Below are 22331 nucleotides of genomic sequence, written 5' to 3' on the forward strand. Positions count from 1 at the left end.
GTGTGCCAGTGCCGTATGTGGGCTGGGAGGAGGGCTTGTAAAGATGAATTCAAAATGACCCTCAGAGCCAGCTGTGCCCAGTAGTTTTCACAAAGCATTTCACTTAATAATCACAAGCTCCTCTTACAGATGGTATTTTTTTCCCCATTTAAAAAAAGAAGGTTGTCAACATTGAGGCCAAGAGAACATAAGTAATTTGTCTGAGGTCTACCTGCTTCCGACATATGAGCTCATCACTACTCACTGTCCCGCTCCCTTTGCTTTGCTATATGCCTTCCTTCCCACACTGCCTCCTAACCTCAGTGTCCTCATCTGCAAAATGATAGGATTTGTCACAATGATTTGGAGGGCCCTTCCAACTCTGACAATCTGGCACTCGGGTCAACCTCTGAGCTTAGAGGCATTGTTGCCAGTGGTCACTCTCCTAGCAGCTGTCCAGGTGTGTATAAACTGGCCCCATTGGCTCACTGCTGCGTGATTCAGGCTGCAACAGTCTGTGACTCTGTCTCTTAATCATGTTCCAGCTCCCATTATTGTGTCTCCTGTACTGACCAAAGACACTTTGTTCTGTTACTCCTGAGTGAATCCTCTACAGACTCCAAAAGAGTTTCACGAATTCTCTTCCAGTAGTTGTTGAATGTGTGTTGCCTTGATTCACAAGTTTGTGCAATTTTTTTAAAAGACTTTATTTATTTATTTGACAGACAGAGATCACAAGGAGGCAGAGAGTCAGGCAGAGAGAGAGGAGGAAACAGGCTCCCTGCTGAGCAGAGAGCCCGAAGCGGGGCTCGATCCCAGGACCCTGGGACCATGACCTGAGCCAAAGGCAGAGGCTTTAACCTATTGAGCCACCCAGGTGCCCCAAGTTTGTGTGATTTTAGGAGAAAAGATGCTCTGCATAGTTGAAACAGGTTGGAGTAGAGTGTAGAAGAGAGGGAGCCCAACAGCTGTGAGCACCTCTGAGTTGAATGAGTTGAATATCTTTTGCTTTGGTTTTTATAATCTTGTGAGATATGATATTTTCTCCAAGGCTCAGACAGAGTAAGACACCCTATAGCAAAGAATTCAAATTTGAGTCTGCCTGTTATTTTTTATGTGATGCCGTGACGTTTTCCTTGATGTATTGTAGAAATAGGCACGAAATTAGACATTTCATTTCGAGTTTGCTACTAATTTTTACTGTGCTGTTTTGATTAAGATGTTCTTCATTGATCAAATAAGTCTATAAAATTGATTATCTTTAAGCTGAGTAATCTGAGGGACTCTATTATTTGAGCCATGTTAATGCTTTAATCATCTTTACTGCTTGGGAAGACATAGGATCACCTTTTATTCTTTTTTGTGCTTGATCTCCTAGGTTCAGTCACCAGGTACTATCAGTTCTGATTTTAAAATGACTGTCTGTATTCTTCTTTCTTCTCTCTGTCACCCACTATAGTAAATATGGACCTTATTTCACTCCTGGAATCCTAAAATAGATTTCAAGCTGTCCATACTCCCGGGTTCTACCCAATTTCCCTTCCCGTCCTTCACGTATGTTCTCTTTGTGTATATACACTTCCTCACTTCGTACTCTTGTCCAAAACCTCAATCATTCCTTCTCTCTTGCTTGCTATATCAAGTTCTCCAGGCTTCTGTCGGCACAAACTGCCCAAAATAAACTTTTTCTTCTTCTATGTCCACCATCTTATCTTATCTCTGAACCTTTGCCAAGGCTGTTTTCTGCAGCTCTCTTCATTGAATTCTCCCAAGTCCTTCAAGGCACAGCCTCAGTACAAAAAAAAAAAGAGCCTTATCCCTCTTGTTCATCAAGAATTCTGAGGGGCGCCTGGATGGCTCAGTCAGTTAAGCGTCTGACTTTGGTTTTAGCTCAGGTCATGATCTCAGAGTCCTGGGATCGGGTCCTGCATTGGGCTCCCTGCTCAGTGGGGAGTCTGCTTGAGATTCGGTCTCTAGCTCTCCCTCTGCCCCTCTCCCTGCTCATGTGAGCGCTCTCTCTCTCTAAAGTAAAAAAATGAATTTTTAAAAAAATATATATCCTGAGCATAAGAGTGATGCCAGGGACATAATGAGTAAATTAGTAAATATTTGTTGAATTAATGTATGACTCCCTCTCACAAAAGTATCCTTGATTGCTTCATCCTACAGTTATGGCAGGATTCTTTCAAATGTCCTGATACCAATTTAGCATCTCTATAGTCTTACAGTGTTAGGAGTTGCTTTGTTTTCATACTAAATGAAGAATAAAATGATTGAAGTCAAAGAAGAGTCTTGAATTGGTCAAATCCTGGCCCTCACCATTTCTCTTACAGACTTCAGGAGAAGGAAGTTCTTCCTGTGTGTCAGGCCCTGTTCTAAGTGTTTTATCAATGCTTTACTTATTGAACCATTACAACAACAGTGTAAGGTACGTGCTACACTATCCCCATTATACTGATGTGAAAACTGAGGTCCAGAGAGGTTAAGTAACTTACCCAAGATAAAGCTAGAAGATGGTTAAAGTAGGATTCAAATTCAGGAATTTTGGCTACAGAATATACAGTTGTCAGCATGGTACCAAGCTACCTCTCACACCACCACATATCCTAGGAAAATATTGAATATATTATTAGAGTGACTCCGATAATGAAAAACCAAACCAAACCAAACCTCTACAGACTTTACAGTCAGTGGAACACAATATTATCTTACTAGGAATGGGTAACCCTTTAGACTTAGCTCTCATTAATCCATAATCACCAGTAAGATGCTCTCCTAGCTGTTTCTAAGTAGATATACTTATGTTTGGGCCTTAAATGACAACAAAGTTGTCCTCGCTGGAGCTTCTCTTTTTCTTTTAAGGGTTTTCTCTGGTTCTCTGAAAATGCCACATTCACATGTGCCTTCTTTAAGGAAGGTCTACTTCCTGGAGCTTCTCTGGCACACTGTCCTAGGAAGCTCGCTACTGCAAGCCTCTAATCTCCTGAATAAAAATGAAGTGGGCATTTGTATTTCCCCACTGATTTAGTTGGCTCAACCTGAGTAGGTTCAGATTCACAAAAGCGTAGACAGGCTTGCTTCCAGGCTTGCAATGGAGATGGAGGAAGGCAGGCTGTGTGCCCGGCTTCCTTGCAAAGCATGGCTTTAGATATGTGTCACTGGTACCCTTTAAAACCAAGGCTGCAGAACTCCCCTACACCCACCCAGAAGTCACGGGATGATTTGTACAAGACGCCCTACTTCTGATGCCAACTGGACACTGTTCAAATAAACGTGTAGATCAGAAAGTGTTTTTAAAGGGTGAGTGCATCCATCATGGATAAAATGATACGTAACATAAGACATCTCAAATTGTTCCCCATTGGTTTTCCAAGCTTAATATTCGTGTGGTACTTGAAAGCTCTTTTCTCAGAAAAATTTAATCTTGATCATGTGAATTCCAGTTACTTAAGAGAATGTCAGCCTGGTTAAATTATGTTTTCTGAGTTCATGCTTGACAAAATATTATAGTAGTATCTTGATATTTACAAGTTTAACATCCAGGTTTCCACTATTCATATAGCATCTTAGGTTGACAATAAGGAGTAATTTGTAGGTTTCCTAAGGTAGGAATATGAATCACCCATGTAAGGATGCAGGGGTTTTGGTGAGCATTAATTAGATAGTAGACCCAGTTGTGGGTCCAATCTCCACATCTTTTTTTTTTTTTTAATGATTTTGTTTATTTATTTGACAGACGCAGATCACAAGTAGGCAGAGACAGGCAGAAAGAGAAGGGGAAGCAGGCTCCCTGCTGAGCAGAGAGCCCAATGCAGGGCTCGATCCCAGGACCCTGAGATCATGACCTGAGCCGAAGGCAGAGGCTTACCCACTGAGCCACCCAGGTGCCCCCAATCTCCACATCTTAATGTGCTTTGTTACTCTCTCAAATAGGGATTATAATTTGGGGATTCTTTTCCAAGTGTCAGGGGTAAACTTGACATCTGAATCAGTGATATAGCTTTAGATTTTTGTAAACATGGTTGTACATAAGGCCTTTGGAACTTACCCACTCCAAACTCATGGCCAGCTTTGCTAATCAATTGACTGGCCCCGGCCAAATGCAGCTTGCTTCAAATTCCTCTACAAAAGGTTAATTGGATTTGGTATTCAAAGATGTGAAAATTGCTCAGTTACTGGGATTTGAAAGGTTTAAAATAAGCTCCCTCTTTTTTCCCTCTTTTTAATTTGAGCCTGACTTTAAGTACAGATTTCTCCATTCTCTCCTATGCACAAGTTTGGGTCTTGTAGACATTGCCAAACATTCTCCAAACTTATCAGGGAAATGGGTCACTTTGATCTGCCCACCTCTGGCAATGGAATTGGGATAGGTGTTTTGGGAGGATATACTGAAAAAAAAAAAAAAAAAGGAATAGGGCCCAGATATCATGCATGAGGAAAATAGGTAAGTACACAATTGACAAAATCTCCATGTAGGCGGAATGATGCACCTCGTCCCTCAACCAGAAGCTCGGTTTTTGCCTGCTTCTTGGCCTTATTTAAAAAGCTTGTCTGGGGCGCCTGGGTGGCTCAGTGGGTTAAAGCCGCTGCCTTCGGCTCAGGTCATGATCCCAGGGTCCTGGGATTGAGCCCCACATCGGGCTCTCTGCTCAGCAGGGAGCCTGCTTCTTCCTCTCTCTCTGCCTGCCTCTCTGCCTACTTGTGATCTCTGTCAAATAAATAAATAAAATCTTTAAAAAAAAAAAAGCTTGCCACACACACCAATAAATTTGTCAGGATGGAGAACTTTACTAATCTATAGAAGACCTTAGATTTTATGGATTGGTGATTCAGTTTCAAATACTTAATACTTTTTGGATGATTCTATCATTATGAGCTGCTGCCTCAGATTATAGACCTATTGTCATGTTAGTTCGTCCACTAAAGTGTGAGCTCCATTAGGAAGGGGAATGTCTCTTTTCTAAATTCGTATCCAAGACACTAGCAGTGTCTCTGGCATATGGTACGTTTGAATCAAGAAATGAATACATGATATTTAGTATGAATGGTTTCCTTACTATCTTACTCCCCATGAACCAATTTGGACCTATTCCAATGATAATTTCTTATTGTTGTAAAAAGTTTTCTGAAAGTAGAGACAACTGCATCGATTTCTCTTCTGCTCATTTTTATTCTGAGAGCAGGGCTGGCTTCACTGGTACAGTTGAGCAAATCTTAGATGGGTACGGCCCTTGATGTAGTGCCCAACTATTGCCTTCTTAAAATTCTTAATAATTCTTGGGGCACCTGGGTGGCTCAAGGGGTTAAAGCCTCTGCCTTCGGCTCAGGTCATGATCCCAGGATCCTGGGATTGAGCCCCACATTGGGCTCCCTGCTCAGCAGTGAGCCTGCTTCCCTTCCTCTCTCTCTGCCTGCTTCTCTGCCTACTTGTGATCTCTCTCTGTCAAATAAATAAATGAAATCTTAAAAAAAATTCTTAATAATTCTTGAGTTAGGGACCCTGTATTTTCATTTTGTACCAAGCCCTACAAATTTTGTACCAGATTCTTCCCAAGTACCCGATACAGTGTGTGCCATATTGGCTGCTGTGGTTTGGCTATTCTTCCAATTCAGCTTTTCTTGCCCAAAGTTGAATTCACAAGTAATGGCTGTGTTTGTGAAATGTGGCTCCAGTTCTTTAATAAAAGCCCCCTACAGCAGGTATCAGTACAGGGAGAAGCATCCCTTTTCCCCTGGGCATCAAGGGAATTGTGCTAGAATTATCCAAGCAGGCATTGTGATTTTGGTTTCAAAGAGTCAAAAAGAAAAATCTTTAGAGAAGGAGAAAAGGAGAAGAGCTAGCACATGGGAATGGCTTTCAGACCCTTCCCTCCAGCTAGAAACAAGGGAAAGGAGAGGGAAGCGAGCCTTGAAGGCTTGAAAGCTCCTCAGGAAATACCTGGGAAACCCTGTTTCTGGGTCCCTTTCTCCTGCCTTTTTTCCGGGACTCAAGCATCCTCGGATGATGCTTTTCCAACTGAATGTGTAGAGGAAACACCGAACAGTCTTGTTAAAATGCATGTTCTGATGAAGTAGTCAGGGTTGGGGCTTGAGATTCTGCCTTTCAAGTAACCTCACAGGTAAGGCTGACGCCTGCTGGTCTATGAACCACACTGGGCAGCAGGCTGACAGGTTTGCCGTTTTTCAGGTGTTGGGAGAATCCTGAACTTCTGTTTTATCTTGGTTTAGGGGAGCTACCACCTTTCCCTAAAAGCAGTCTGGCTTTCCTTATGTGCCCCATACATGTAGTGACACATGTGTGTCACATAAAATGACATATGCACGTTATGACAGAGCACAGGGCGTCAAATAAGAGCAAAGCCTAACTCCAACCACCTTAAACAATGAGGAGATTTATTACCTCACAACTGAAAGGGCAGATGGAACCAAAAACAGGCACTATGAGCAGTAGAGTCCATGACTCTAGAGTATCATGGAAGATCTAGGCTTTCTTCTGTCTGTTGTGCAATCCTTAGCACACAAAATGCCCCTGTCTGTTACAGGCATTACCTTGAGATAAAACAGTGTCCAGGGGCAGAAAGGGGCTGTCTTTAGTGTTTCTTTTTAGAACCCAGATCCATTTCCCAGAAGCCCCCAGGATATTGTCTAACATTTTGTACCACAGGTCTGTATCCATACAGGTCTATTCTGGATTCAGTGATTTAGCCAAGGGAGAGAGATGACAATGGTTGGCTTAACCTAATCAGCATAATCAGAGTCCACTTGCTGGAGACCAGGAGGAGGGGGTTAGCGCCCTTTGAAACATATGTATATACAGAGTAGATCTCTGCAAAAAAAAGCCCAGGTTATGTTAGAAAGTAGAAATGCTGCTGTGGAGAGAAGGAATGGGTCCTGGGTTTGCAACCAGTCTAGTGTCTACTCACACAAACACCCCAATAAAACGCCTTCCTTCCAGAAGGGCAATAAACAATCTCGCCACAGATCTGCAACCACCATCTGGAGCCCCAAACCTTCTCTTTTCCTTCACTGGAGTACTTGTTTTCAAAGCTGCCACATAAAAAGTTTGGTTTGATTTTAGAAAAATAATTTTGACTGCTGGATTTTAGTGGGTAGCTGATCCCAATGCTTAATTATAACACAGGACAGGAACAAGTGTGTGACCGTGAAAGTAGTACTAGATTGGTTTTGTTGTATACTAAACGTTTTTTGGGTCCACCCTCATATTCATGAGTTCCGTTAGTTCCATTATTAAGGTCGTCTCTATGTCTCATACACCTAAACAAACAGAGGGAACTCTGAAGTTCAATGCTCTCTTGATACAGGTGTTGAGATCTCACGGTTATACCAGCTTTGTCCAGCACAGCTTCTTTTCTCATAGCTTAGACACAGGATGAATGCTACAGAAAGCAATTAAAAAGCAACCACACTTCTTGAAAACATTCCTGGAAGACCTAGTGAACTACCAAAAACTACTTTTTTTTTTTTTGGAAGTATGCTAAGTCTGTCAGAATGGATAAAATCAACAACAGAAGACACAGCAAGTGTTGGCGAAGATATGGGGGAAGGGGAGCCCTCATGCCCTGTTGGTGGGAATGCAAACTGGTGCAGCCACTCTGGAGAACAGTTTGGAGGTTTTTCAAAAAGTTAAAAGTAGAACTACTCTATGATTCAGCAATTACACTACTAGGTTTTTATCCAAAGGATACCAAAGTATAGATTCAAAGGGGTACATGTACCTCTATGCTTATAGCAGCATTATCAATAGTCAAACTATGGAGAAAGTCCAAATGTCCATCAATGAATGAATGACAAAGAAGATGTGTATGTCTGTGTGTGTGTGTGTGTGTATAAATATGGAATTATTTATAAATATATAATGGAATACTACTCAGTCATCAAAAAGAATGAAATCTTGCCATTTGCAGTGACATGGATGGAGCCAGAGTGTATTATCCTAAATTAAATAATTCAGTCAGAGAAAGACAAATACTATATAAGGTCACTCATATGTGGAACTTAAGACAGAAACCATGAACATGGGAGAAAGCAAAAAAGGAGAGAAGGAAACAAGCTAGAAGAGACTTTTAACGATAGAGAAGTGGGTGGGGGGTGGTTAGATGGGTGATGGGCATTAAAGAGGGCACTTGTTACGATGAACACTGGGTGTTGTATGTGAGTGATGAACCACTAAATTCTACTCCTGAAACCAATATCACACTGTGTGTTAACTAAGTAGGATTTAAATTAAAAATCTGTTAAAAGTATGTTAGGAGAATTTGTTTCTTGTTATAAATTGCCACAGTTAGAAAATGCATTGAGTGAAGAAGCTTCTGTCCTCATTTATTAATGAATGCCACTACTTTAAAAAAAAAAAAAGGCAGAGCAACATGGTGGGTAAAAACACAGCTTATAAAACCCAGTTGCTTGAGTTTATGCCTTAGTTTTTTATTAAATGTAGCTGTGTGACCTGAGGCAAGTTAGGTAACCTCTTTGTGTTTCATGTTCTTTATCTGGGACATGAGGCTAAGAAAAGCATCCCTCTTTTGCTTGTCATGTACATAAAATATACATAAATAAAACAGTGCTCATATAAAGTGGGCCTTCTGTAAGTATTAACACATTTACATGTTTTCATATGCCTTCCATGAGACAAGTCCTGTATTACGCTTTGTCACTAATCCTCCAAAAGAGATTATGCAGTATTGCAAATACAAGTAGCTAATAATAGCTAACATTAATTGAGGACTTCCTGCATACCAGGCACTCTGTGGGGTAGGTACAAAGTAGGCATCATCTCACTGAAGCCTCACAATTACCTACAGAAATGCGATTTTTCTCATTTTCCAGATGAGGAAACTGAAGCACAGAGATCAATCAGAAACGATGTGCTGACCCTTTTTAGATGTGGAACACTTAGCCCCAGGGCAGGGCAAAAGAGCATCATTAGAAAAGAGAGAGAGGTGAATTCCTCTACAAAATGAACTTGGACAAATCTGAAGTATTTAGGAATTTCCCGGGGGGGGGGGCGGTTTCATGGAAAGGAGGGGAGTGAGCAAGGAGTGAGGGACTGATGGAAATAAAGAGAATCGCCAGGTGGAAGGTTCTCGGTAACAATCATGACATGTGACTTTTAAGAATAGAAACACTTAAAAAATTCAGTTTTAAGTGACCTACTTTCCTGTAATGTAACCCTTTCTTGGTTATTCCCTATTCGTTGTTGTTAAAATCTATTACCCAGTCCTCTTTAATATGTGATATTTATGGGCGATTGAAAAAAAAGGCACTGTTCTGAAACATCAACATAAAGTACAAAGAAATATAAAAATCAGCCATGGAAAGAAAAACAGCATCAAGAACTCAGTGTAAATAGACTGTCTGAATAAGATATGTCTAGGAAGAACCTAACCCTCCCAGTAAACTTCGGAGGCACCAAGAGGAGGCTCAGTGGGCGTATGATGCTCTATGGGGTTGGGGTTTGAGGCATTTCTCTTCAATCCTGAGAGGTGATACACAGGCCAGAGGTCGCAGGGCTGTTCATTTGGCTGACTCCTGGGTTATTTGGAGGAACACAGTGTGTTAGAGCAAGAAGGAACTTCAATAACACATATCTAGTCCAGAATCATCTTTTAACAGATTTGGAAACCAAGACCAGCCAGGAAAGTGACTTGCTCAATTCCGAACAAGGAGAGCCATAGAAAAGACCACAACCAGATCCTCTGACTACAAGCCCGGAGGGCAGTTCATGCTGTCCCTGTTTCTTTCACACGAGATGGTTCTGTGCTTTGAGGATGCTTTGGGAAATTCCTAGTGATTTAGAGCTCTCCAGTGGGCCCACTGGCTTAGCATCTGGGAAATTCTGAATCCCTTCGGATGGAATGTTTTGTTTACTTCCTCCCCACAGTGTTAGAGGGGAGAAAGGGTTCTTTTTTTCCCTCCAGCTAATTTGCTGAAAACAGTAAATCATTTCCCAGTTCATCTGGTCTCACTTGCAACCAATGCCTTTCTGTGGCCATCTATGCTAGTTTCAGAGAAGGACTATGATTTGAAGTATATTTTCAGAAGTTAGCCAAGAGAAGGAAGAAAGTCTGTCCAGTAACTTCTCTTAACTAACCTTTGGCTAGTAGCAAATTGTAACATCAAGTTCCCACGTAAGGCCATCAATACTTCCTGGGATGGAAGAGCACTTGGAGATTGTTGAACCAGGACCATTAACAGTTGTCTCCTTCAAAAAAGAAGAAAAAATCTACTTCAGTGAGTCAAAAGCTCTTTTTTAAGCCAAGGGAAAACCAACACCCAGTAAATAAAAATCAATAAAACTGGAGCCTCCCGGATTTAAGTTAGGGACCAAAAACACTCAATCTCCTTCTTCCCCAGGAGTCTCAGTCCCTGAGACAGGTCCCTTAAAAAGCAATTAGGCAACTACTAAGCTTATCCACTTTATTCAGTCTATCAGTAGTGACAGTCAGGTTTCAGAGTGATCCTCCCAGGGTCCTGTGGTTAATGAATGGCATGTCTGAACTTGAACTTGGGCCTCTTCAATCTCAGTTCTTAGACTCCCTGTATCTCACTTACGTGGTAAATGCATTTGATCTCTTTCAGAGAGTGAAGGGGTGAGATGGGCAGTATGTCTCTGTGTCCAGCAACTAGGGGAAAATTCAGTGCCTCGAAGTCCGAGGAAGCTGGGGTTTGATCTGACTAATCTAAACTAAGGCACGTAACCATGCAAAAGAGACGCAAAGATTCTATAGTGAAATTCTTGGGAGACTTGAGATTTCTGTGTCATCTGACATTTCCTTTTTACATTGGTCCTAATATGATCCAAAGATGCCCCATAGTCCTGAGGAAATGACACATGTAGGAAATCAGTCCACTGGTTATTCTTTCTGTAAAAATGTGGTGGTGGGCGATGTGCACCAGGCCATGCAAGGAGAAGAGAATTGACTTTTACTGAGTGCCCACAGACAGTCACACCATCTGCTAGCTGTGGGACCTTAGGCCAGTTGCCTCATCTAGCTACTTTAGTCACCCCCCTCAAAAGGAAAGAATGAGAGGGAAATGAGACATGACACATAAATCCCTTGGCATATGACCTGGTAGAGTAAGCATGCGGTAGTAATGACTACTCCTACTCCTACTACCATAATTATGATGAAGAAGAGGGGAAGGAGAGAGAGAAGAAAGAGGGGGAGAAGAAGAGGAAGAAGAGAAGGAAGGAGGAGGGGAAAGAGAAAGCAAAGAAACAGACTTAACCGTAATAGTCCTTATAATAATTCTGTGGGGTTTATAGTTACCAAAGTCCTCATTTTCCAAAATGAAGAAACTGAGATATGGAAAGGTTAAATGCCTTGCACCCAAATTACACAATTAGGAAAGGACAGAAAATGTGACAGGAAACCAGGACCACCTGACTCCAATGCCCATTTGCTTTCTTCCACAACAGCCTCTGATAAATTTCTCTATGGGTTTAATTTCAGGGGGGAAAGGTTTTTTGTTTTTTTTTTTTTAAAGATTTTATTTATTTATTTGACAGAGAGAGAGATCACAAATAGGTAGAGAGACAGACAGAGAGAGAGATGAGGAGAAGCAGGCTCCCTGCTGAGCAGAGAGCCCAATGCGGGACTCGATCCCAGGCCCCTGGGATCATGACCTGAGCCGAAGGCAGAGGCTTAACCCACTGAGCCACCCAGGCGCCCCTGGGGGGGAGGGGATTGCCACTGCATAACTACCGACATGTAGTAAGTTGTCCCCCTTCTTCTCAGAACCAAATTTCTGGCCCAAGTATAAATATGTCATTAACTCCAAAAAATTTTATTCTTTCCTTTTATTTACAAGGACTCTTATTTTCTGTGGCCTGGTTTTTATTTACATTTAAACATTGTAGCATATTTCCTTTGAGTAGATCTTTCCAAAAACTGTCTAGGTTATCAGAAACAAGTGGAAATTCAAACTTATGAATTTGAGGGTTGAATTAAGTTGTAGGGGGAGTAGAGAGGATACACCTAGGTTTCAAGAAACTTGCAATTTAATGGAGGAAAATAAAATACATGCATGAAAATGACAAGTGGTAAATAAATTCCAAGTGTGGAGGTATGAGCCGAAAAAACAAGAGAGTTCTGGAAAGGGAGAGATTTCTAAAATTGGGGTTACAGTAGGAAGGACTTTCTGAAATTTGGGCTTAGAGTTCTAGAAAACAACGTGTGTCACAGTGAAATCCAAAAGCTGGAAGGCTCTCATCCCTCTAAGAAAGTCACATAAATCATTTGCTTCCTCATTTATTTACCTCCCCTATGCTAGTCTCTGCGTGGCTGCCAGGCAGTGAGTATAATAGGAATGGTCTTTGCTCCTGTGGAATTTAAAATCTAGTTTGTCAGGAAAAACTTTATTAATTCTGCCATTTTGTGCTTCTAGGAGGAAGCAAAGAGCAAGAGGTGCCAAAAAAGAATAGTCTAGTCTGAATTTTAAGTATTCATCTCCTTTCCATTTGCCAGCTCATTTTATTAAAAAGCAAATCTTATTCAAGTAAACTATTATGGTTTTGGTTAGGTTCAACACAGACCACTCATTACTCTGAGTGAAAGACGTATTCATTCTAATGTCTTCCTTTTATTAGGGGGAAATTTACCATTCAGCTAGAATATATTGAAATTTAAACCAGTAACTATGTAAATCTTATTATTGGAAGGGCACACGGGTGATTTCTCTGATGGTAAGCGACACACCTCAGCACACTCTGCTAGCTACTTTGCTCTTTTTTAACATCAGTATGAATAATAAGCAAGTGCTGTCCTTTAGGGCCATCAGCTTTCCTAGGAGATGATTCTTACTCCATTCATCATTTTTATTTCAGAAACATTTGGGATGACAACTGATAATTTGGAAGGAGGAACTTTTATATTTTACTGCAAAATCATTTCTTTTAGCCAGCAAAAAAAAAAATTAATAATAAAAATAAAGGTACACTTTTTCTAGGGGAAGAATTCTTTCATTCTTCATTTTTGGAAGAATGCATTTCCCAGTGTGCAGAATGATCTAGTCCAGTGGAAGAACACCAGGATGAGGAAGAGGAGAACAGAGTTTTGGCCTAACCACACCCCTCACTGGGTTTCAGTTTTTTATTTATGAAGTGGAGATAGTAATGACAACAGGATAACTGTGAAAGCATAGTACAAACCAGAGCATGTTTTAGTGTTTTTACCATCCTACAATGTGTTTTCCCCATTTAGAGTAGCAGTATCCAAAATTTCCTTTGGGATCTAGCCATTCCTCTACATGGAAAGTGCATATGGCACAGACCTAGCCAATCAGAAAATAAAATAACCCCAGTGATTAGATCAGGAATAGGACAATTATCCAAACTGGTTGAATCAGAATGCAAAAACAGTAATGACAGAGGACATAGTTGTCTTGTTCCTGATCTTAGTGGGAAAGCTTTGAGTATCTCATCAATAAGTCTGATGTTAGTGCTAGGGATTTTGTGTAGGTGTTCTTCATCAAGTTGAAGTTTCCCTCTGCTCTTAGTTTGCTGAGAGTTTTATCATCAATGGCTATGGGCTTTTGTCAAATACTTTTCTTCATCTACTTCCATGATCATGTGATATTTCTTTTTTACCTGTTGACGTGATTACATTGTTTTTTTTTTAATGCTGAACCAACTTTGCATGCCTGGGGTAAATCAGACTTCATTGTGGTATTTAGTTCTATATATATGTTGTGGGATTCAACTTGTTAATATATTATGAAGGATTGTTGCATCTGTATTCATGAGAGAGATTGGTCTTTAGTTTTCTTTTTATGTAATGTCTTTGGTTTTGGTAACAGTGTAATGCTGGCCTTGTATACTGAGTTAGGAAATATTCCCCCAACTTCTTTCTTCTGGAAGAAATTGTACAGAATTGATATAACTTCTTCTGTAAAGGTTTAGGAGAATTCACCAGTGAACACATCTGAACCCAATGCTGTTTTGAAAGGCATGTTTCCAACTTCTTTAATAGAGACAGGGATTTTCAGATTTTGTATTTATTTTTGTGCAAATTTGGATAGATTATGCCTTTTAAAGAATTGGTAAATTTCATATAGATTATCCAATTACTTGGTCCAATATTCCTTTACTATTCTTTGAATGTAATGGGATCTGTGGCAATGTCCCTGCTTTCATTTTTTATATTTGTTATTTTGTATCATCACCTCTTTTTCTCTTAGTTAACCTGGCTAAAGTTTTATTAATTTTATGGATTTTTTTTTTTTAAAAAAGATTCTGGTTTTGAAAATTTGTAATTAGTTTTAATGTTCCTGACTTTACCATGTGAAATGCTACCCAGGTGACTGAATTCTCACATTATTACCATCCTGGGAATTTTCTAAAAATTCTGTATTATTTGAGACTAAAAAAAAAAAATTAAAAGTTCATCCCTACATTCCCATAATCCAGATATATATTCCAAGGAATACATTTATATTTATTTAGGTATTTCTTTATGCCCCTGGGCTAATCCAGATATATATTCCAAGGAATACATTTATATTTATTTAGGTATTTCTTTATGTCCCTGGGCTAATCCAGATATATATTCCAAGGAATACATTTATATTTATTTAGGTATTTCTTTATGTCCCTGGGCTATATAATTTGAAATATACAGTGTCAAACATTTTCCTGTGGTACAAATGATAAATAGAGAAATATCCTGAAGGAAAGTCAAATTTGATGGATGTTTCAAATTTTCTCCCCTGCTATTAGTAGTGGTGTAATTAGTCTTCTGTTTTTGAAGCTTATGCACCACCTCTCCACCCTTCTATTCACCCATCCATTCATACATGCATTTAACAAGTATTTATCGAATACCTACTGCAGGCCAAGCACCATGATAAGCATTAAGGGTTCAGTATCAGGCAACATACATATGTTTGCTGTCACAGAGTTTATATTATTTTGTCCTCACCACTGTTCACATGCTCCAACTCTTATCTCCCATTTAAACTTAGAGTGTATTTCCAATCTTCCAATAATTCTACTCCAGAATTATTTCTTGAATATGACATTTCCTTTGTTTATCTATTGTTCCTGACTTAGATCACTTTCACTTCTTTGCTCCTGTAGTGCTAGGATGCCTGATTTGTCTGCTACCAAAGTGCTTTCACCTTAGCCCATCCTTCACACAGTACTGGTAAAGTCATCTTGGAAACAAATCTGGTCATCAATCTGAGCATCCCTGTGAGTGCAGCAACCAGATATTAAGTGCTTCTCAAAGGGATGCAATCTAAAGTATAGAATACAACTTATGAAGTATTCTTGTCTTAAAATTTGAAGCTGAATCCTTAGGCACTTAAGAGTAAACTACCCATGGTAGAAAACAGAAAAAATGTAAGAAAAGTTAAATTATCAACAAAGAAGCAAACAATAAATGCAATATGTAGGACAGGTGCCAGGACATTATACTAAATTTCTTTTTTTTTAAATTTTATTTATTTATTTGAGAGAGAGAGAGAAAGTGAGAGAAAGCATGGAAGGGGAGAAGGTCAGAGGGAGAAGCAGACTCCTTGCAGAGCTGGAAGCCTGATGTGGGATTTGATCCCAGGACTCCAGGATCATGACCTGAGCTGAAGGCAGTGGCATAACCAACTGAGCAACCCAGGTGCCCCCCAAATTTCTTTAGTAAGTTAATAGTATGGGAATAAAAGAGAGAGAGATGAAAAAAAGAAGAAATAATATCTATTCTTCTGAAGCTGTTTCAAAAAAATAGAAACAGGAGGAAAGCTTCCAAACTCATTCTATGAGGCCATCATTACCTTGATCCCAAAACCAAGCAAAAAACCCAACAAAAAGGAAAATTAAAGACCAATATCCCCTTGAGTATCTTGGATGCCAAGATACTCAAGAAGGTCCTAGCCAATAAAATCCAACAATACATTAAATGGATTATCCATCATGACCAGGTGGGATTTATTTCTGGGACTCAAGCGTGGTTCCACATCCACAAATCAATCAGTGTGATAGAACACATTAATAAAAGAAAAGACAAGAACCATATGATCCTCTCAACTGATGCAGAAAAAGCATTTGACAAAATATAGCGTCCTTTTTTGATTAAAACTCTTCAGAATGTAGGGATAGAGGAAACATTCCTCAATTTTGTAAAAACCATCTATGAAAAGCCAACAGTGAATATATATCATTCACAATGGGGAAAAGCTGAAAACTTTTCCCTTATGATTAGGAACACAACGTGGATGCCCACACTCACCACTGTTATTCAACATAGTACTAAAAGTCTTAGTCTCAGCGATCAGACAACAAAAAGAAATAAAAGGTATTCAGACTGACAAAGAAGAAGTCAAACTCTGTCTCATCACAGATGACATGATAAAACCCAAAAGACTCCACCCCAAATTACTAGAACTCATAAAGCAATTCAACAATGTGTCAGGATACAAAATCAATGCACAGAAATCTCTTGCTTTTCTGTACAATAACAATGTAACTGTGGAAAGAGAAATTTGGGGATAGATTCCATTTATAATAGCACCAAAAACCATAAGATACCTAGGAATAAATCTAACCAAAGAGGTAAAATATCTATACTCTAGAAACCACAGAACACTTTTTAAAGAAATTGAGGAAGACACAAAAAGATGGAAAAACATTCCATGCTCATGGACTGGAAGAACAAAAATTGTTAAAATGTCTATGCTGCCCAGAGCAATCTACACTTTCATCATCATCCCTATTAAAATATCACTGGCATTTTTCAAAGAACTGAAATAAACAATCCTAAAATTTGTACGGAACCAAAAAAGACCCCGAATCACCAAGGAAATGTTGAAAAAGAAAAACAAAGCTGGGGGCATCATGTTGCCTGATTTCATGCTGTATTACAAAACTGTGATCACCAAGACAGTATGGTTTTGGCACAAAACAGACACAAAGATCAATGGAACAGAATATAATCTCCAGAACTGGACCCTCAAATATATGGTCAACAAATCTTTAACAAATCAGGAAAAAATATCCAATGGAAAAATCCTTCAATAAATGGTGCTCGGAAAATTGAACAGCTACATACAGAAGAATGAAACTTGACCATTTTCTTACACCATATACAAAGATAAACTCAAAATGGATGAAAGACCTCAGTGTGAGACAGGAATCCACCAAAATCCTAGAGGAGGACATAGACAGTAACCTCCACTACATTGGCCACAGCAACTTCTCTCATGACATGTCTCCAAAGGCAAGGGAAAAAAAAGCAAAAGTGAACTTTTGGGACTTCATCAAGATCAAAAGCTTTTGCATAGCAAAGGAAACAGTTAACAAAACCAAAAAACAACTGACAGAATGGGAGAACATATTTGCAAGTGACATTGCAGATAAAGGGCTGGTATCCAAAATCTATAAAGACTTCTTGTCACATGAATCAGCACAAATTCAACACCCCAAAAAACAAATAATCAAGTCAAAAAATGGGCAGAAGACATGAACAGACAATTCTCCAAAGAAGACATACAAATGGCTAACATACACATGAAAAAATGTACAACATCATTAGCTATCAGGGAAATTCAAATCAAAATCACACTGAGATACCACCTTATACTAGTTAGAATGGCAAATATTAACAAGGCAGGAAACAACAAGTGTAGGAGAGGATGTGGAGAAAGGGGAACCTTCTTATACTATTAGTGGGAATGCAAGTTGGTACAGCCACTTTGGAAAACAGTATGGAGTTTCCTCAAAAAGTGAAACATAGAGCTACCCTATGACTCAGCAATTGCACTACTAGGTATTTACCCCAAAGATACAGATGTAGTGAAGAGAAGGGCCACATGCACCCCAATGTTCATAGCAGCAATGTCCACAATATCCAAACTGTGGAAGTAACTTAGATGCCCTTCAACAGATGAATGGATAAAGAAGATGTGGTATCTTTATACAATGTAATATTACTCAGCCATCAGAAAGGATGAGTAGCAACCATTTGCATTAACACAGATGGAACTGGTGGGGGTTATGCTAAGTGAAATAAGTAAAGCAGGGAATGACAATTATCATGGTTTCACTCATATGTGGAACATAAGGAACAGCACAGAGGACATTAAGGGAAGGAAAGGAAAACAAGAGAGGGAAATCAGAGTGGGGAGAGGAACCATGAGAGACTATGGATGCTAGGAAACAATCTGTGGAGGGATGGGTTAGCCCAGTGATGGGTATTAAGAGGGGAACGTGTTGCAATGAGCACTGGATATTATATGCAAATAATCATGGAACACTACATCAAAATCTCATGATGTACTATATGGTGACTAATATAATAAAAAATAAAAGAGGGAGAGATTAATAGGAAAAGCTCTAACTTAAGATTTTTAAGAATCATTACAACTTAATGCAACACAGGAAATTAATTAGGATCCTCATTTGAGTAAATCTACTGTAAAAAAAATGTATTTATGGGATAATTGAGAACATTTCAGCCCACAATTGGTTAAAAGACGTCAATAGAATATTACTAATTTAGTTAGATGTAAAAAATGTGTAATGGTTAGAGAAAAACATATTCATATGTAGAGTTTCAGGGTGGAAAGAGATCAGGTGAGAAGTTTGCTTTAAAGTCCCTCATTTAAATATAATGAGGAAAAGTGGTAAAATCTTGATAATTGTTGAGTGGCTTATATAGATATGGTAATTTTTATACTATTCTTTTGTATTTGCTTTTTAAAAAATTTTTTAAAAGATTTTGTTTATTTATTTGAGAGAGAGAGAGAATGAGAGAGAGAGAGAGAGCACGAGAAGGGGAGGGTCAGAGGGAGAAGCATATTCCCTGCTGAGCAGAGAGCCTGATGCAGGACTCGATCCTAGGACTCCAGGATCATGACCTGAGCTGAAGGCAATTGCCTAACGAACTGAGCCACCCAGGTGCCCTGAGAGTAAATTTTTTTAAGTAGTCCAGCCATGTACCTCTTCCTCCTTAAAAAAAATCTGCTAATTCTCTGCTGGCTAAAGAAGAAAATTTAAACACATAAGCTTGCCATAATGTCCCTTTATAGACTGATCTTAAATTGTTTTCAACCCACTTTTCTATTCTCTATAATTCTTTCCTGCATGACTCCCTTTTTCCTAAACCTGCCATGCCCTTTCATGACTCCAGATCTCTGGCATCCTGTTACCACTGTCCAGAATTTCCTTGCTTTCCTTCTCACATAGCAAATGTGCACATCTTTAAAGACTCAACACAATGTTTTTTCCACCAAGACAAGAAGCTCAGTTAGAATTAGTTATTCTCTCCAAATTTCCCTTTTACCCATGACTTTGTTACAGGTCTTAGCATATTCTGCTATAACTACCAAACCAATGTCTCTATATCATTATATTCTTGGCTCCACCACTTTGTCCTGGAAACCTGGGGTGCTTGAGTGTCTATCAAACTAATCCAATGGATGAAGTCAGTTCTTTCTTTATGATTGTCCTCCTAATGACCAAAAGAAAGCAAATACAGAAAGAGCACTTTTCCTTTCTTGCAGTGTTTTACTCTTGCCTTGTTAATCTTCTCAGAAATTTAACTTCTCTACTATGGAAAGGCAATCATGGTTCTAAATTTCCAGGGTACAGAAATATGTTAATATTTCATTTGTAAACACCACCAACAAATTGACTCTGTCATTAAGATTTAATGATTTTTAGACTAGCTAGGATTTATCTTTAGAAAAACACTGAGACTTGATTCCTTTAATGAAGTTTTTTCCCTGACCCAGCAATACCTAATTTCTACTTAATTGCTTTGTGTTGACATTAGATTTAGTTCCTTGGGTTCCTCCTCAAGATACTTCCTTATGGAGCCTGCTGCCAGATTGTTTGGTTAAAATGCTTTTTTTTTTTTTTTTCCTTAAAATTCTTGAGTGAAAAGGTATGAAACCATGCTTTCCTCTTTTTTTTTTTTTTCATTCTTAGGGACTTACTACTCTGAAGGGAGTTTCAAATTGTCTGAGTGATTTTAAATCAAGTAACAATTTTTTTGTAAAATGTCTATAGTTGTTAACTGACCTACAAGAATTTGAATGTGTTTGTGTATTCTGTGGATAAATGAATCTCCTCTTTATTATGGTAATAGAATATTTTAAAGAGTCTGAGATAATAAATCTCAGAGATAATAAAAGAAATCAGAGATAATAAAAGATTGGGCATGAGTCATTGACAAGTATGATATGGCATATCCATACAATGGAATACTATTCAGCAATAAAAAGGAATGAAATACATACTACATGAATCACCTTAAAAATGTGCCAAGTGAGGGACGCCTGGGTGGCTCAGTTGGTTAAGCAGCTGCCTTCGGCTCAGGTCACGATCCCAGCGTCCTGGGATCGAGTCCCACATCGGGCTCCTTGCTCCGCAGGGAGCCTGCTTCTCCCTCTGACTCTGCCTTCCACTCTGTCTGCCTATGCTCGCTCTCGCTCGCTCTCTCTCTGACAAATAAATAAATAAAATCTTTAAAAAAAAAATGTGCCAAGTGAAAAGAGCTAGTCACAAAAGACCATATAGTGTATTATTCTTTTTATAGGAAAGATCTGGAATAAGCAATCTACTAAGACCAAAAAAGGGATTAGTGGTTGTCTATGGTTGGGAGAGGTAGGGGAGAAGGGGGAGCAACTGCTAATGAGTTTCTTTGCGGAGTGACCAAAATGTTCCAGAATTAGATGCCAGTGATTGCTTCAATTCAGTGAATTGTAGATATAGGATATATAAATTGTATCTCAATAAAGCTATTATTTTTCTCTAACGTCCAGGCATGAGAACTGGATGCCATGTTTTTAGGGTAATGCTGGCTGATGCAACAAAATCAAACACTGTAGTGGTTTCACACCAGCAAATTTGTTTGTCTTCTCATTTATGTAACAGTCCAGGGCAGGTATTCCTGGCAGGCAAGAAGCCTCCCATGCATTCTCTCAGAGACCCGCGTTCTTTCTACCTTCTGTCTTTGTCCATTGCTAGGCCTCAGAGTTCTCTGTATTCAGTTGGCAATGGGGAAACTGAGTGGAAAGAGGCACATCCATTTTTCTGCTCTCTCAGCTTATGAGTGCCCAGTGTCACTTCCACTCAAGTTCCATTGTGTCAAATGGCACACTTAATTGCAAGGGACTCTTGAAAATGTACCATAGTTATGAGTCCAGGAAGAAGAGGAAACTGGTTTGGCAAATGGCTGTCCAGTTTCTGCTGTGGTCTCCCCACACTTCCCAGTCCTATCCATCCTCTCTCCCTTCCCCTTCCTCCCCTTCCTCATCTCCACTTACTTGCCACATTTTACGCATCACCGAATATAATTTAGTATCATATACATTCTCAATCCTTAACTAGACACATGTAGTATACATCCATGAAAATAATTAAATCGTTTTTAATCCTTTAAAGGGAAGGAGAGTATGGTTTTCTTTATACCAAGCACATGGGAAGTTATCAGTCTGCCCATTTGCTCCTCAATCCATAGTCTTTGTCATCAGACATGTCTTTCTTTAACAAATCTCTTCTTGTTACTTCCTTTCTTAGAACATTCAGTGGCTCCCAGTACAGATAGCTCTGGTTTTAAGACGTCAGTCTGTCAATGGCTCCTGGTCCATAATGAAGTGCTCAAAATTAAGACAAGGTTGTGTGTGTGTTTTATTTAATGTTGCCAAGTGCCCTTGTTCAGTAACTTTAGCTGAATATTATGTCCTTCTGATCTTTGGGGTATAAAAATATTATTTTCTTTCATGAAGTCATGGAACAGGTTGATTAGTTTTAAGTGTCCTTCCATTCTAAAATAGATTGAACCTTATACTTTGTCAAAATGTGGGCAAACGTGCTTTAAGAGCCATAGAGCTTTCCACGAAGATGTCTTTGGACAGAAACACTGATAGAATTGTCACTTACAGAGTACTTAGAAGATACATTGTAGTTTGATAACATGATGTATGATTTTTGACCTTCTGCTTGGAAGGCTGGTGTCTATATGGAGTTCATGGGGATAAGAGTGAAAGACCTTTAGGGCATCTTGTGAAGAGGATAAGAGGGCTTTTACTTGATCATGTGTGAATTTGCCCTAAGATTGATTGTTATACAATAGTCTACAGAACTAACTATAGTCTGGAGAGGAGGAAAAACTTCTTTCTAGCCCCTTGGTTCTGTGGCAGGCGTGAGAACTAAGCTGACATCAGACAGATTAATAAGAAAACAGCAAGAAAATTTACTTAATATTTCTATTTGCACACAGTTGTCTTCAGAATGAAAATGAAACCCTGAAGAAGCTGTTAGGCTCAAAAGCTTATACATCTTTTTACACAAGAAGTTGAATAAGTTGTGAGCATGAGACAAGACAAAACAGCTTGAG

At 39.2% G+C, this 22331-nt stretch overlaps 1 protein-coding gene and 1 long non-coding RNA gene across 26 annotated transcripts in view; one reads left to right on the forward strand and one right to left on the reverse strand.

Annotated features, from left to right (window-relative positions):
- LOC309842333 overlaps positions 1 to 22331 on the reverse strand; it is a 367302-nt gene that overhangs the window by 170661 nt on the left and 174310 nt on the right. Inside the window, exon 2 of the long non-coding RNA XR_014299609.1 lies at positions 10091 to 10201. This is a non-coding gene — a long non-coding RNA (uncharacterized lncRNA). The remainder of the gene's footprint in view (positions 1 to 10090; positions 10202 to 22331) is intronic.
- The window catches only part of SGIP1 (SH3GL interacting endocytic adaptor 1), a 211562-nt gene that overhangs the window by 21447 nt on the left and 167784 nt on the right, over positions 1 to 22331 (forward strand). The window lies entirely within an intron of this gene.

Source organism: Mustela nivalis (assembly GCF_964662115.1).
Source record: "Mustela nivalis genome assembly, chromosome: 10".
NCBI classification, from domain to species: domain Eukaryota; kingdom Metazoa; phylum Chordata; class Mammalia; order Carnivora; family Mustelidae; genus Mustela; species Mustela nivalis.